Below are 14,537 nucleotides of genomic sequence, written 5' to 3'. Positions count from 1 at the left end.
CTATAAAAGAGAGGACTTTAACCTTGATGGAGGAGGATTTTAGTTATAAAGTATGAAAAATCTGACATAAAAGGTTGACCTAAAGAGCTATATTATTTTGGGAAATCTTGTCCTTCCACATAGTGGAGTTTTATCCCAAGTAAATGAAGATATATACATGTGTGGTTATTTCAAAAATATCTAGACCAGCGCCTAGACATAATTATCTCTCCCTGATACCTCTCCAACTGGTGTGGAAGTGTTTGTAACATTTAAAGAATCACTGCTCAGAAAGGAACATTTCCAATGTGGGGGACAGGAATTGGCCACCCCAAGATATGTCTCTTTGGCATGAGGATTATTTTAGGCTGGTTACTTTTAAAAACTGCAGACAGGAAGGAGGCTCTGAGGAGTAAAATTTACTTACCTTTTGTTAAGAAACATTTACATTGTAAAGGAAATCTCCATCTGCAAAGGTGTCTCCCTCTCTGGACAGGAAGAAGGGGGGTTGACCTTATCTCTAGAAACTCATCAATGCATAATAATCTTATTCCTGTTTACTGTGCTTGTCTAGTAACCTCCTGTAACTGACTCCCTCCACACCCAACATCCTCCTTTGTCTTTAGCTGAAGATGATATTTAAGGTGGGGGGGGGGGTGGCGCTTCAGCCATTTTGGCAAGTTCCTCAGCTTGCCTGAGCCTCTCCCATGTATGCATGTTATAAAGCTTTGTTTAATTTTCTCCTGTTGTTCTGTCTCATGTGAATTTAATTTGTTCTTCAGCCAGAAGAACCCAGAGAGGGTAGAGGAAATGTCTTCCTCTCCTACACCAATTACATACTCTATTTACAACTTCGCTATGACTCCCCATGACTCTTGTACTCCTTTATACTTTCTTTCAAGAATTTTTCAGATCTCTAGTCATCAATTTTATGCAAAAGACAATTCTGGTTCTTATGTAAATAATTCATCATATATGAAAAAGAATTAGATTACATGGTAAATACAAATCATCCAAGGTATTCTTTGTCTACAGAGTCATTTTCATTACTTTATTTTTGACATACAATTGGTAGTGATTACAATGACTCCAGTATTCCCTACACTATTTACAGGGATGAGTGGTACAATATTAATCATGCTATAGAAAATGCACATTACTTTGCTAGCCAGAAACCTGACTTATACATTGTTTATCAATAATTTTATCAGAAAATGCATATCCCTATTAGGGTACAAGGGAGATTTTACATCCCTGAATATTTTTATTTGTGTGCTGATAAAGTAAAACTTTCAAAAAAGTAAAATCATGATGCTCCTACCAATAAGGAGTTTTTTAGCCCATTAATTAATAAGGAAAGCATAAGAGGTTAAAACAGGTTCAAAGCAGAATCTGTAGAACATGTATAGAGGCAATTAGGAATTCTGGTAGGAATTTGCTAATAGGTGAAAAATCGGTTCATAGGCCGAAGGGCAATAAAATATATTATTTGGAATAATCTTTTTCCAGGGCTAAAAGAAAATTACATCTCTTGCAGACAAAGTGTATTTATATTTTTACAGACAAGAATCTTTTGCATTACTATCAGCAACTTATGGAGATATAAAATAGCCCAGAAGAAGACAATCAAACAAGCATACACCTATAGAATCAGATAATCCTAGAGAATTTGCTAGACAGCCCCCAGTAAGCTTATTTTCCCATTTCTAAGTATTCCACAACAATTCCTAAAAATGCTAAGTATATTTAGGAAATACTAAAAAAAAGTGTTCATTGTTTCACACAAACACTCAAATTTCAACTGACAAATAGAAGTGGCAAGCAACAGGGTATGTTGGAGTATATGAGGAAGCCGTTTGGTGTAAACCTAATTTGGCCTGACTTTGTTTTTCCAAAAGGGCCTGACTGTGGCCACTGAGCATGCATTGTATATCTGCTTTGAACATTTCCTATGGCAAGAACAAGTGCCCTTAAGATAAAGGTGCAACTTCACCCGCATTGGCATTTCCTTAAGGATAAGCATTTTTCCTTAGGCTAGGAACTGATTGCTGAGCTCACCTTTGACCACCCAGCTCACCTGTGACCACCCAGCTCGAGACAACAGACCTGCCACCCTGCTGTGTCCACCGAGACAGCAGACCTACCTGCTGTGTCCATCAATCGCTGTGCTGGCAGAACAGTATCATGACTATTGTAAAAGGGACATTTCAATCATATGTGAAATATCCTCTTTGGGGATATATAAACACTCTATATACCCCACTTCTTCGGTGCCCTTTTTTCCTTTGGGAAAAAAGGCCCCAGGCCATGATCCACACATTTTAGCTCAGAATAAACTCACCCAAATTTTCATTTATAGATGGATTATGGATTATTTTCGTCAACAAATACAACTCTAGATTCAAAAATTATATGGAGTTGAATCAAAGGAAAGGATAAAAAAAGATCTTTTAAAAAATAAACACTTTATATGGGATTCTCTATTACAAGAATAAACTTTAATATCTAAATGTGTTTCGTTCCTTGAGAATTGCCTATCCAGAGTGAGCTTTCCTCTGAGGAAAGTACATACTCTCTCTTTCTAGCTTGGAATTAAACACCTTAATGTTGCTAAGGGTGTATAAATGAGGGTTTTTAGAACAACTTAACAAGAATTTATCTAGTTGTGATATCCCTGTAAGTGTTGTAAAAATTTGTGAGGAAAAATCTTTTAAGTATCTATTTGCAAAAGACAAAATATACTGATATTACTTATTTCTTTTATGAGATTCCAAATATGGCTTTTTACTAAGCAATTATAACCCTTTTCCACTCATTTTAGAAATAAAACTGGAATAGTAATACATATCACCAAGTAGAAAATCTATCATTTACGTTCATTAACAGCACAAGTCCTCAATTTTTGTTTCCCGTTGTTGTTGTTGTTGCTGTCGTTGGCGTGGGGGCAGAAGCCTGCCGTAAGACTGTGCACATGCACTTCTGCACTTCCGCAGCCCTTCTAACTGACCTGGCCTCTTTGAGGGAGTGAAGCAGGGTCAGATGAAAATATGTAGAGTTTTTGTTGTTTCTTTTTTTCCCTGTGCACCAGGTCATATAATACAGGTACAAAGACCATTGTTATTCTGCCCGCCCCCCACCCTGAATTTCTGAGCCAATGTCTCTTGAGTTGTCTATTTCATCAGGCTAAAAAGAAGAGCCATTTGCAAAGCTGTAGGGTTAAAGAAATCCTCTTCTCATTCAAAGGAGGCGTAGAGACTGATTATAGGTAAAAGAGTCCTGTCTCAGAAAATTCAAGATGGAGTGATTGTGAAGTACTTTAATCTATTTGCGTGAAAACGTCATCTCCATAGCTTCTACCTAGTTATATTCATTCATTCATTCTTTCATTCATTTAAATACTTTGCAGTATAGTACTGGGGTAATCTATGAGGTATTGCCTTTGAGAAACCCAGAAGGAATGGAATTCAGAGCACAGTGGAGAAATTACTCTTAGAGAGAAAATGGCATTTCTTTCATGATAGAAAACCAGGTGGGAGTTGATGGTGTACATTCATAAATCTGCTAACAAAAAGCCTAGAGAAGTCCCTCTTGACAGTTTATGTTTGCTCTGGGCAGTGGGAGACATTGTCCTTGTTCAAAACAAAAAGGATAAGAAAAGTTTAGGAGTAAAACAGGGTTGTCTATAGCAATCCTTGCCTCCTCTGGCCTTGCTTATAGGCTGGGACTGTCAATTCTACTTTATATCACTACAAGTTTCCTCATCCCACTCTTCAAATGCACTTTTCCCAAAGACATCCCCCTGGGCTGTTCAGTAGACAGAAAAGTCTCAATATACAGAACAAATATTTAGGCAGTCATTCTTGACAGGCATGTAAAAAGAGTTCTGATTTTATACTCAATCAGGAGCCTATACATTTCCCCCTGTATTTCATGATCACTCCAGCCTCTTCTGTGCATAGTACTGTGTCACGGAAGTGGGAGAATTCCCCCCTCCTTTTCCTTAAGGTTCTTATGGCTGGTCAAATAATTAAAAAGGTAGGCTAGCAGGAGAAAATCAAACAAAGTTTAATAGCACGTATACATGGGAGAAACTCAGGAGAAACTGAATAACTCAACCAACTGGCCCAGGCTGCCTGTTTAAGTATCTTCAGCTACAGACAAGGAGGACGTTTTGGGTAGTGCTTTGGGGCTTTAAAGGGCAGGAAGGCAACCCACATGGAAATGGAAAAGCAAATGTTTGGTAAATAGAACTTTGATAAGAATCGACTTAGCAAGGATCCTCCCAGTCTACCGAAAACCAGAATTACCTATGGTGATGGCCTGTCCTGGGGACAGGCCCTTATTTTAAATTTCTTTTAGGCAGTTATGGGAGAAAGGTTGAATGTTCTTCCTGAGTCTGAGCCTTTATTATCTCCAGCTCAAAATATTCCACATACCAGAGTGGCGCATGTTGGGTGGCCTGCCCTGAACCCCATCAACTGTCAACCTATAAAAGTCAGAAAACTGGGGCCGGCCCCGTGGCCGAGTGGTCAATTTCTTGCGCTCTGCTTTGGTGTCCCAGGGTTTTGCTGGTTCACATCCTGGACGTGGACATGGCACCACTCATTAGGCCACGCTGAGGCAGCGTCTCACATGCCACAACTGGAAGGACCCACAACTAAAATACACAACCATGTACTGGGGGGCTTTGGGGAGAAAAAGCAGAAAAAAATTGGCAAAATTGTTAGCTCTGGTGCCAATTAAAAAAAAAAGTCAGACAACAATTTAAAAGTCAGAGTATTTATTTGGGATCAAAGAATTGCAATTTGAGGAGCACAGATTCAGAAAGAAACTCAAATAATGTCCTAGTTACAGGAGAGAGGCTCAGAGATTTTATGGGAAAAAAAGGAAAAAGATGAGGTAAGATGTTTTTAAGAAGAGTTTGTTGGTGCTGACAAGCTAAGCTGCTCTTGACTATACATGATTGGTTATTGATTCTATCTTTAGAAAGTCCACAATTGTCAGTCTCATGATCAGGATGTCTGTTCTTCTGACTTCTCAAGCAATTGCTTGTAAAACAATTGCCATTTTGGCCCAGTCCATTGTTCAAAGAACAAGGCAAGCAAGGCAGTTCCCCTGGAATGGCCGCTCCGCTCTCTTTTCAAATGGCTCCACTTACATCAATTTGTCACAGTACTTACGTAAATTAAAACAAAACACCATAAAAGAACAAAAACTCCTTTGCCAAATAATTTGGTGGGAGAGGCACAAAATTGATGAGTTTAGTTGAAGTTTATTTCTTTTTCACTCTTTTCATTAAAAAACAATCAGCAACTTGACAGAAAAATCCTTTTAAATATTGCATATACTATTCCCCATCAAAGTTTGAAATGTCAACCATGGTGAAAATGTTAGGATTGAGGTAAGTGAAGAGCTTGACAAAGTCTTACAAATTTTACCCCTCCTCTCTGCTCACAGCTGATTCTGTTATACCCCTTCTCCCATCCTCTTTTAAAAATTGTTGTTTTAAACCTAAAATATGTTTTGAAGGCCAATTAGATTAAGACGCTGTGGTCTTACTATTAAGTTATTTAAAGGACATAAGCATGTCCAGATCTTTTGTTGCGTTGCATCACTGTTGTTAGATACACATAATTAGGTTCTTAACATATTTCATGAAGCCCTTGATAATGTGTATGCGCTATTCACTGTAGTCACATAGATTGCCAAAACACACATTCACACAATAGACACTAATGGTTGCAAAGGAACCATAAAATCTATTGAGTAATAAATCTACCTTCTAAGTGTATTTCACACACTGCCTAACTATGGAAACCTTTGATAAAACACAAATGTGTCTGATTGCCCAAATTATGGATTATGTGAAAAGTACCGCTTTAAAGCTCCTAGAATGGTTGTTTTCAGTATTCTAAAAACAAAATAGTTCTGCCTTAATTCTACTTGGTGCTTTAAATATAGCTTGAATGGTGTGCTTAATTCTATACATCATATTTTAAGAACATTGTAGAAAGTGAGTGTGCCCAGCTGATGGTGATTAGGATGGTGAATGTTCTAAAACTATGTTATTGAAAAATAGTTTAAGAAACTGGGGCAATAAGCCTTTGAAAGAGAAAACTTGAAGTCCTGTCATTTGAGAGGAAGTAGACACACTTAATGCAGCTGCAAAAGGCAGAAATGCAATCATGGATGAAAATTAAATGGAAACAGATGTTTTCAGCCTCAGCATAATGGAAGCCTTTCCTCAATTTGAAATTTTCAGAGATAAATTGAGTAGGTCAGTGCTGCCACTGTAAGCGGCCAAGCAGAGCTAATGATGAATCTTTTTTTTTTCTTTTTTTGCTTCCCTAATTGCTACCTGTTCTCTAGACTCAACATGGACATTCTCTTCTCCAGAAAAGTCTCGCCTGGTCTCCCACTTGAGTTGGATCCTTGTCTTAAGTGTTTAATTGGAATAGTATTTTACATTCTTTATTATATTTACCATACTGTCTGGATTTTTATATGCTTCACCCACCGGTCCACAGTTCTTTAATACCAGCATCTGATATAGTAGTAGATATGGAATCACATTCAGTGAAAAGATTCCTGCATTTTGATCTCTAAGAGCACATCAAATAATTATTGAGGACCTGCAATGAACCACCTGATGTGTCAAGTAGGAAGAGCTTCTTCTCTTTGGGGTCTCATAAAGTATGTGTTGATAAGTGGTAAAATCACATATGCTGGCCAGTTGAGCACACATGGCACCATCTCTCTGGTGACTGAAGAAGAGATTGCTTCACATGACAAGAGAAGAAAGTTAACAGTCTTCACAAATCAGTTGCCATAGTCTCAGTAAAGTGATTGATCTTTAAAATGTACTAGGTAAACACTGCCGCCTTTCAAATGTCCGCAGCACTTTTGAATAGCCTTTTGAAATATGCTCATTCTGGATAACACTAGCCTCCTCCTGGGGATAACACACGCCTTTTCCACCTCAAGCATCATAATCCTGCTTTTTGATGTACCTGCCAACTTGGATGTTCAACAGACTTCAAAATAAACTCTCAAAACTCTCTCTCCTATGGTCTCTCCATTTTATTAAAGGCTACCACTTCTAGAAGTCTTTCTTGACTCCTCTCTTGCTTCTATTTCTTGCATTTGATCTGCTAGCAAGTCCTGTCAGCACTATCTCCGCATGTTAGGGGTCTATCCTCCTTTATTATTTGCCATTGCCATTGCAGATCAAGCCACCATCGCCTCTCACTTGTTTTAACTTCCATGGCCTCAGATTGAACTTGAATTCTCATATCCTTTTAATCTTATTTTCTAGCTAGCTAAAAAATCGATCCCTTTGACAATTTCCCATTGAATTTTTTTTTTTTCTTCTTCTTCTTCCCAAAGCATCCCCAGTATATAGTTGTATATTCTGATTATAAGTGCCTCTGGTTGTGCTATGTGAGATGCTGCCTCAGCACGGCCTGATGAGCAATGCCACGTCCATACCCAGGATCTGAACCAGTGAAACCCTGGGCCTCTGAAGCAGAGCACGCGAACATGAGGACTGAGCCACGGGGCCAGTCCCTCCCATTGGATTTTTGATAGAAATCTACATTTGTTTACCTAACCAAAATACTCTGCATAATATGACCCATGCCTACCATACTTCAGATTGCTTGAAATTAATGAAACATATATTTCAAGACTTTGCAATTGCACTAGCCACTTGAACCTAAATTTATCATAATTTAGTATCCTTTTAAAAAAATAGGGCTCCCAGAAGTGTATAAGCTTTGAAGAACCTTCTCTAGTTAAGTTTCTTCTCATCATTTAGTCTCACCTAAATATTTACCTTTTGGGAAAGAAGTAATTCTGCATTTCATATGTTCTTCTCACATTCCTTCCTCTCATGTCTCCATATTACTAAACATAGTCTATAATTGCTTGATTTAATTGTTAGCATATAAGTTTTCTTGTTTTGCTCATTAAATTGTAAGTTCTGAGATGGCAGGGGCAACGTCTGCCTTATGCATTCCTCTTGCTCCATCACGTAAAATACAGCAATCTGTAAATTTTGCTAAATAAATTAATGAACGAAAGATAAGTCAATGTATGTAAGATTTTGTATGTGAGACTTTAAGTTTATAACAAATGCCCCCAACCCTCTTATCTTTCTGAATCTTTAAAGACTGTAAGAAAAGAAATAAGTAACTTCATATTAGTTAACAGTATTTGAAAAGACTGATCATCTATATGCACTATATGCAAGCAATATGCAAGCAAAGGATACACTTGTCCATCTTTTGATAACTAAATTATTCAATATTCTAAAAACATGATTGCTTAGAGTTTAACTCCGTGGTCTAAGTATGTCTTAAGTAGTATGAGAACAAATTAACACACGATGGAGAAAGCATTCAACCAAACACCAAAGCTGTACTGGAAAAGGCATATGTTTCACCCACGAAGTAACTGTGTAAGAATTGTGGTTTTACTTCTCTGTCACTAACACAGACTTAACTTTGAGGTTCAATTCTGCCCTGTGAGAGAAACTTAACCTCAATAAATTCAAGTTTCTTCTTCTTGCAAGTTGGAGTTAGTGCTAAGGTATGTAGTGCTCTTGTGTTTGGGGGCTATCTGGTCATCTGTCCATGATGGTCTCCTCTGAGCAGAATACCACCCTATCTTGTCCTGTCCACTCACCTACCCGGTGTTTGGCTGTCAGTATATGAGGTCACAGCTGCATTTCTCTTTCTTCTCTTCACAAGCCCTCTCCAGGTTTGGCTCTGTTCGAGTATCACCAAGTCTCACTTAGGCACAAGGGAAAACATTGACTAGTCCCCTTTGGTCTGCTTAGTGGATATGTCCATGTGGTTTCCCACTGTTATATTGCACATGGGTCATGATGGTAAATGTGAACTCTCCCTTTGCAGCCCTTTAGATATTTCTTCTAGTCTCCTTTCTCACTATTTGTAGGAGAACCAGAAGAATCTACTGGACAAGTCTTTCTCTATTCTCAAATCTCAAATCTCTCTGGTGGTATTCTACTGCAGAAAACACAGTGTACACAATTGTTGTTTTCCCTCTGCTTGCCCCTTCCACAAGTGCAGAGAATTTTTACTAGTCTTTGAATAGAGCACTATTTATTTACTGATTGCATTTTCTCTATATCCTCTGGGGAAAACTTTTTAAAGCCTCAAATATGGGAATTACGGATACTAAAAAAAATTTAAATGTGTACTTTATGCTACAGGCTTCAAGAATTTGAAATACAAACACCAATATTTAACTGTTCCACAGTTCTGCATTTATTCTGAAGCATCCTCATTCTGAGGCATGAAAACATAATATCCAATTACCCAACTAAGCAAAACATTGTCAAGAAATATCAACAGGAAAAAAGGGTTAATATGTGGTCTGCTACAAAAATGACTCAACTCTTTAGAAAAAAGTTACTAATTTAATTGTTTATATGTAAGCCTTATGTTAACAACAGAATGGATCCTCTCTTTCTCTTTCTCTCTCTCAATCTCTCTAAAACGGTACTAGTCACCCAGCAGAACTCTCCTAATGCAAATGAATCGTTACTTTGTATAACAAGCATTAAAAGAAGCCTTAAAGACTTTTTTGAGCACCAGGACTCTGAAAAGAAATAATTTTAGTCCTAAGATGTACAAATCTAAATTTTATTAATTTTCTCTCGAATAATTATATTTTATTTTAGAACATTTTAAATATCAGATCTGTGGCCTATTCTAACTGGCAAACTAGAGCTAATGCTTGGCTAGAGAAAGCCACTAAGTAGAAATGACTTAATCTTTCACATACATTGACACTGTGGAAACAGGCCAGATTGGCAGGAGGAAAGATTACATCAGTTTCTCAAGCTATTCATTCATCTACAACTTGGAATGCTGCTTCTCTCAGCTATGCTGATTGTTTTGTTTCCAAACCTCTCTGACTATCCAAGTTTTTGGTCCTTTGCTTTCCAGCCTCATGTCTAAACAATTTCTCAAGTTTCCTCCTAAGGAGAAAATTCAATATTTCTGATCTGAAAACCTCATTTTGGGGAACATTTATTGTATACTTATTTATTAGCTATACATTATATATATGAGAAAACCCCTTTTCTCCTTTTATCATTTTTAAGGAAGAAACTGGGCATTCACATCAAAAGTTCTAGGAGTGAGTCAAAGGAGCAAAATAACAGCAGAGGTATGCCAGCTTCTGAAAATGGAACCGTACATCTGTGCACCATATGTCTATCTGAAATATGCCAATTGTATGCCATGAAAGAAGAAGGGAGACAAAACCTGGCTAAGCCAGTGAAAAACTGTCTTGACCGGTGAAAATCACCTTGTCTGAGTAGAAAGATCCACTCAAGAAGCTGGACCAACATTGACCGAAATCAGAGAATTAATTTGTCATGATCTTATGTTAATAATTCAGCTAACCTTTTTTTAGCCAACATTGCAAAGTTTGGAGATGTACAAATAAAGCAATGTTTTCTAGGGGGATATGGATATAAAGTTTTCAGCTTATTAATGATAATTTTAGATTTCATTATCAGTTTTTCCCAAATGAATTGACATATGAACTTTGTACCTAAAAAGTTTTAATCAAAATAAATTATTTTGATTATTTTTTTCCTATAAATTATGTATATTCCTAATTTGGAAAAGTATGTCATATAACAGATACTTTATTAATATTGCTTTGTTGGCCAATACATCAGCTTCACAAGGATAAAACACTCAAAACATACATCCTGAACCAAAAATACTTGGTCACTCCTTCACATTTAAAATAAAATCTTAAAAATGAATGAAAAAGATGGGATAGAAAGCTAAAGGTAAATTATCACCTCTCTGATTTTGTCTTTTATGTTTCACAATTTCTTGTGACCAACTTATTTACACAGACTATTTCTATCTCTATCTCCACAGGATACTTGCCTACTACAACTAAATTTTGAAGTCTTTACCAGTGGACAATTAACATAAGAAATTTGGTTTATGTTTTAGATGTGTAGATCAAACAGGAATAAGAGAAATGGCATCAATTTACTATTAAAAATAATGACAGTTCCAAAATGTGAATGGATATGCGATACAATATTGAAAAAAGAATTTCTCTATTGCAGCAATAAAAATTTATTAAAATTTTTACAAAATTCTCCTAGTCACATTTTCAAGAAACTTATAAGGTACATTAAAATAACCACAACAAGAAATTTGTGAGATTATGGTAAGAAGAAACATCAAATTTTCTCAAGAATGTTAAAATAATTGAAATAAAAGAAATACACATGTTCATCAATGGGAAAGTTCAATATTGGAAAGATATTTATTTTCCACAAATTAATCTATCCATTCAATGATGTGCTAAGCAAAATCCTAATACGTTTTCTTCTGGAAAATTGTTCTTGGTTTTAAAACTCTTAAGAAAAACTAAATGCATATTAAAAAAGAATTGAGAAAATATTTGTCTTATCAGATAGGAATGTATATTTGTTATTTAATTAAAATAGTTGGTGCGTTGGTGCAAGTAGACTCTTGGACCAATGGAAGGGAATAAAGAATTCAGAAATAGACCCATGCATGTAAGGTCCCCAATGATCCTCATATCTTGTTAGTGATGTCCTTGTGTAGCTCCCTCCAAATTGAATAACAGTGACCTTAGTATCCTACAGGAAATTAAGGAAATGGTGTGTGACTTCTGACTCTAAGTCATAAAAGACATTGGGGCTTATGAACTGTTCTTTCTTGGATCACTCATTTTGGGAGAAGTCAGAGCCATGTCTTGGGGACACACAGGCAGCCCAACATAAAGGTTCATATGATGAGGAACTGAGGCTTCATGCTAATAGCCAGCACTAATTGACAGCAACGTGAATGAGCCGTCTTGGAAACAGATCCTCCAGTCCCAGGCAAGCCTTCAGATGAGTGCAGCCTCAGCTGACATCTTGACTGTAACTTCATAGGAGACTCCAAGCCAGAGCCACCCAACTATGCTGCTCTCAAAGTTATGGACCAGAGAAGCTGCAAGATAATAAATGACCGTGGTTATTTTAAGCTACTAAGTTTTGAGGTAATTTCTTAAAGAGTAATCAATAGCTAATACAGTTTTCTGTACCTGCAAATAGGATGCAGCCATAAAAAAATTAATGCATAACAAATTACACAGCCTCAAATGCCACATGACAACTTCTGTGATTATCACAGTATTCTATTGGTAACATAATTCAGACCCATTCAATATAAAGGGAGAACACACAAATGCATGAGGAGCAGGAGGTAAGGCTCACTGGGGACCATCTTGGAGGTTGGCGACCACAAGCACTACCGTTTAAAATTAGATACACATATAGGGTTGATCATAACATTGAATTGTTGGCCCAGTAACTTACTGGAACCATTCTTGGCCAATCTTGTGTGTGCATGTCTGTGTAATTTAATTACATTTTTAAAATTAATGCTAAGTCCATGTCCCATTCGTTTTTCCTCCAAAGGCATGTACTTTTACATAGTTTATTTAAACACACACACACACACACACACACACACACACACACACACACAAGATATGTTTTACTCTGTTTACTTATTTTCTGTACTCAAATGCTCAAAGTTATTGATTGAAGATACATTCATTTATATTTGTTTTATTTATATACATATAAACATATATGTGTATATATATACAAATATATAAACATGTTTATATACGAATATATTTCCTTCCTCCTGAATTCCAAATATGCTATATGTTATTTATTATCCCCCATTTATGGGAATTTGTTTTGTTGATAAATACTTGCCATAATAAACAGTACAATGATAAATATTCATAGGCAAATCTCTTTATACCTGTAAGAGATCTTCCCTGGTGTACATACTTAGAAATGTAATTTCTGGGTTTCAGTCTGTGTATATACACAAACATTTCCTTACATATTTAAAAAAGTCTCTCCAGAATGTCCGTACTAATATACACTTTCACCAGTACTGTTGAAGCTTCCTGCTGCCCCACACCCTTGCCAATAATTAGTATCAGACTTATACTTTTTGTTTTTACCAATTATGTGTAGAGAATAGTATTTCATTATTATTTGAATTTTTTCATATTTATTACCAATAAAGCTGAACGTCTCCTCCTATGCTTGTTTGATATTTGGGTTTGTTCTCTATTATTATTATTATTTATTTTTTTTAAAGAAAGAGGACTATTCCTTTTTTTTTTTAGATTTTTTATTTTTTTCCATTTTCTCCCCAAAGCCCCCCAGTACATAGTTGTATATTCTTCGTTGTGTGTCCATCTAGTTGTGGCATGTGGGACGCTGCCTCAGCGTGGTTTGATGAGCAGTGTCATGTCCGCGCCCAGGATTCGAACCAACGAAACACTGGGCCGCCTGCAGCGGAGCGCGCGAACTTAACCGCTCGGCCACGGGGCCAGCCCCTGTACTCTATTATTTTTTTAATTTTGTCTTTCCTTATTTTTCTTTTGAGTATTTTTACATGTATTAAATACTTCTTATACATTCTCAATAGCAATCCTTTGTTGATTTGGTATGTTGTGAACACTCTTGCCCATTGTATCCACTCTTAACTTTGAACTTTAAAGCATTTGATAAATGTTAACACGTTTATGAGTAAAAACATATGTCACAAACCTAGAAATACATGATAAACTGACGTCATTGATGACCCCAGTTAATGGCCACTCTTTATCCCTGCTTTCTCTTCCTGCAAATATGTGATCTCCCCACATTTTGACTTTGGTTATGACTTATTGTTCTAAGTCAATCACTTTTGGGCTGTTTGTTGCACAGCAATAACTCATAGAAAGTATATGAATCAGTGTTCAATGGGGAAGGAAAACCCACCATGAGTTATGAGATTAGGGATTTATTTAAAAATTTGACCTCATAGAACTGCCAGAGGAGCTAGAGTTCAAAGTTTCAGAAAGGAAGTTGAGTAAGAGGAGTCACCAACCAGATAATCTTGAAAACCTGGCACATCTGACCACTGAAATGAGACTGTTAAGAAAAGCCTCTTGGAGTGCTGTCTGTGAGGTGCTGCCTCTGTGGGCCCACAACTGAACATCTGGTGGAGGACCAAGACCAGTGTTGATCAATCGAGTCAGCAGTTTGGAAGAAGAGCTGTATGTGGGTGGAGGAATCTGAAGACAAATTTTGTGTCTGTATGTTACCACACCCAACTATGACAACCTTCAGAGAGTAGTAGTTGCTCCTTCATATCCATCTTCTAAAAACTCACCAAACATCTCCTTTTGGTTAACTCTAACATATTAATTTGACAAAATTTCAAAAAGTACTGTCCACTGTAATCAACTTGATTTTCATAAACACCTCTTTCAACACATTTAACGTTTAAATAAAAATAGCAAAATCATGCCTCTTCCTAATATGTAGTTACCAACTCTCATACACCTGTAAGCACACAAACCCTCCCCTCAAAAGATGTTTCGGAAGCTCCACATGCCACTTTATCAATCTTTGAATGATGGTTCATTTTCTTCCAGTTAAGTGGAACTCCCTTTTTGACATTCTTTAA

This window comes from Equus przewalskii, chromosome 3, assembly GCF_037783145.1.
Source record: "Equus przewalskii isolate Varuska chromosome 3, EquPr2, whole genome shotgun sequence".
NCBI classification, from domain to species: domain Eukaryota; kingdom Metazoa; phylum Chordata; class Mammalia; order Perissodactyla; family Equidae; genus Equus; species Equus przewalskii.
Note: the sequence above shows the minus strand (reverse complement) of the source record.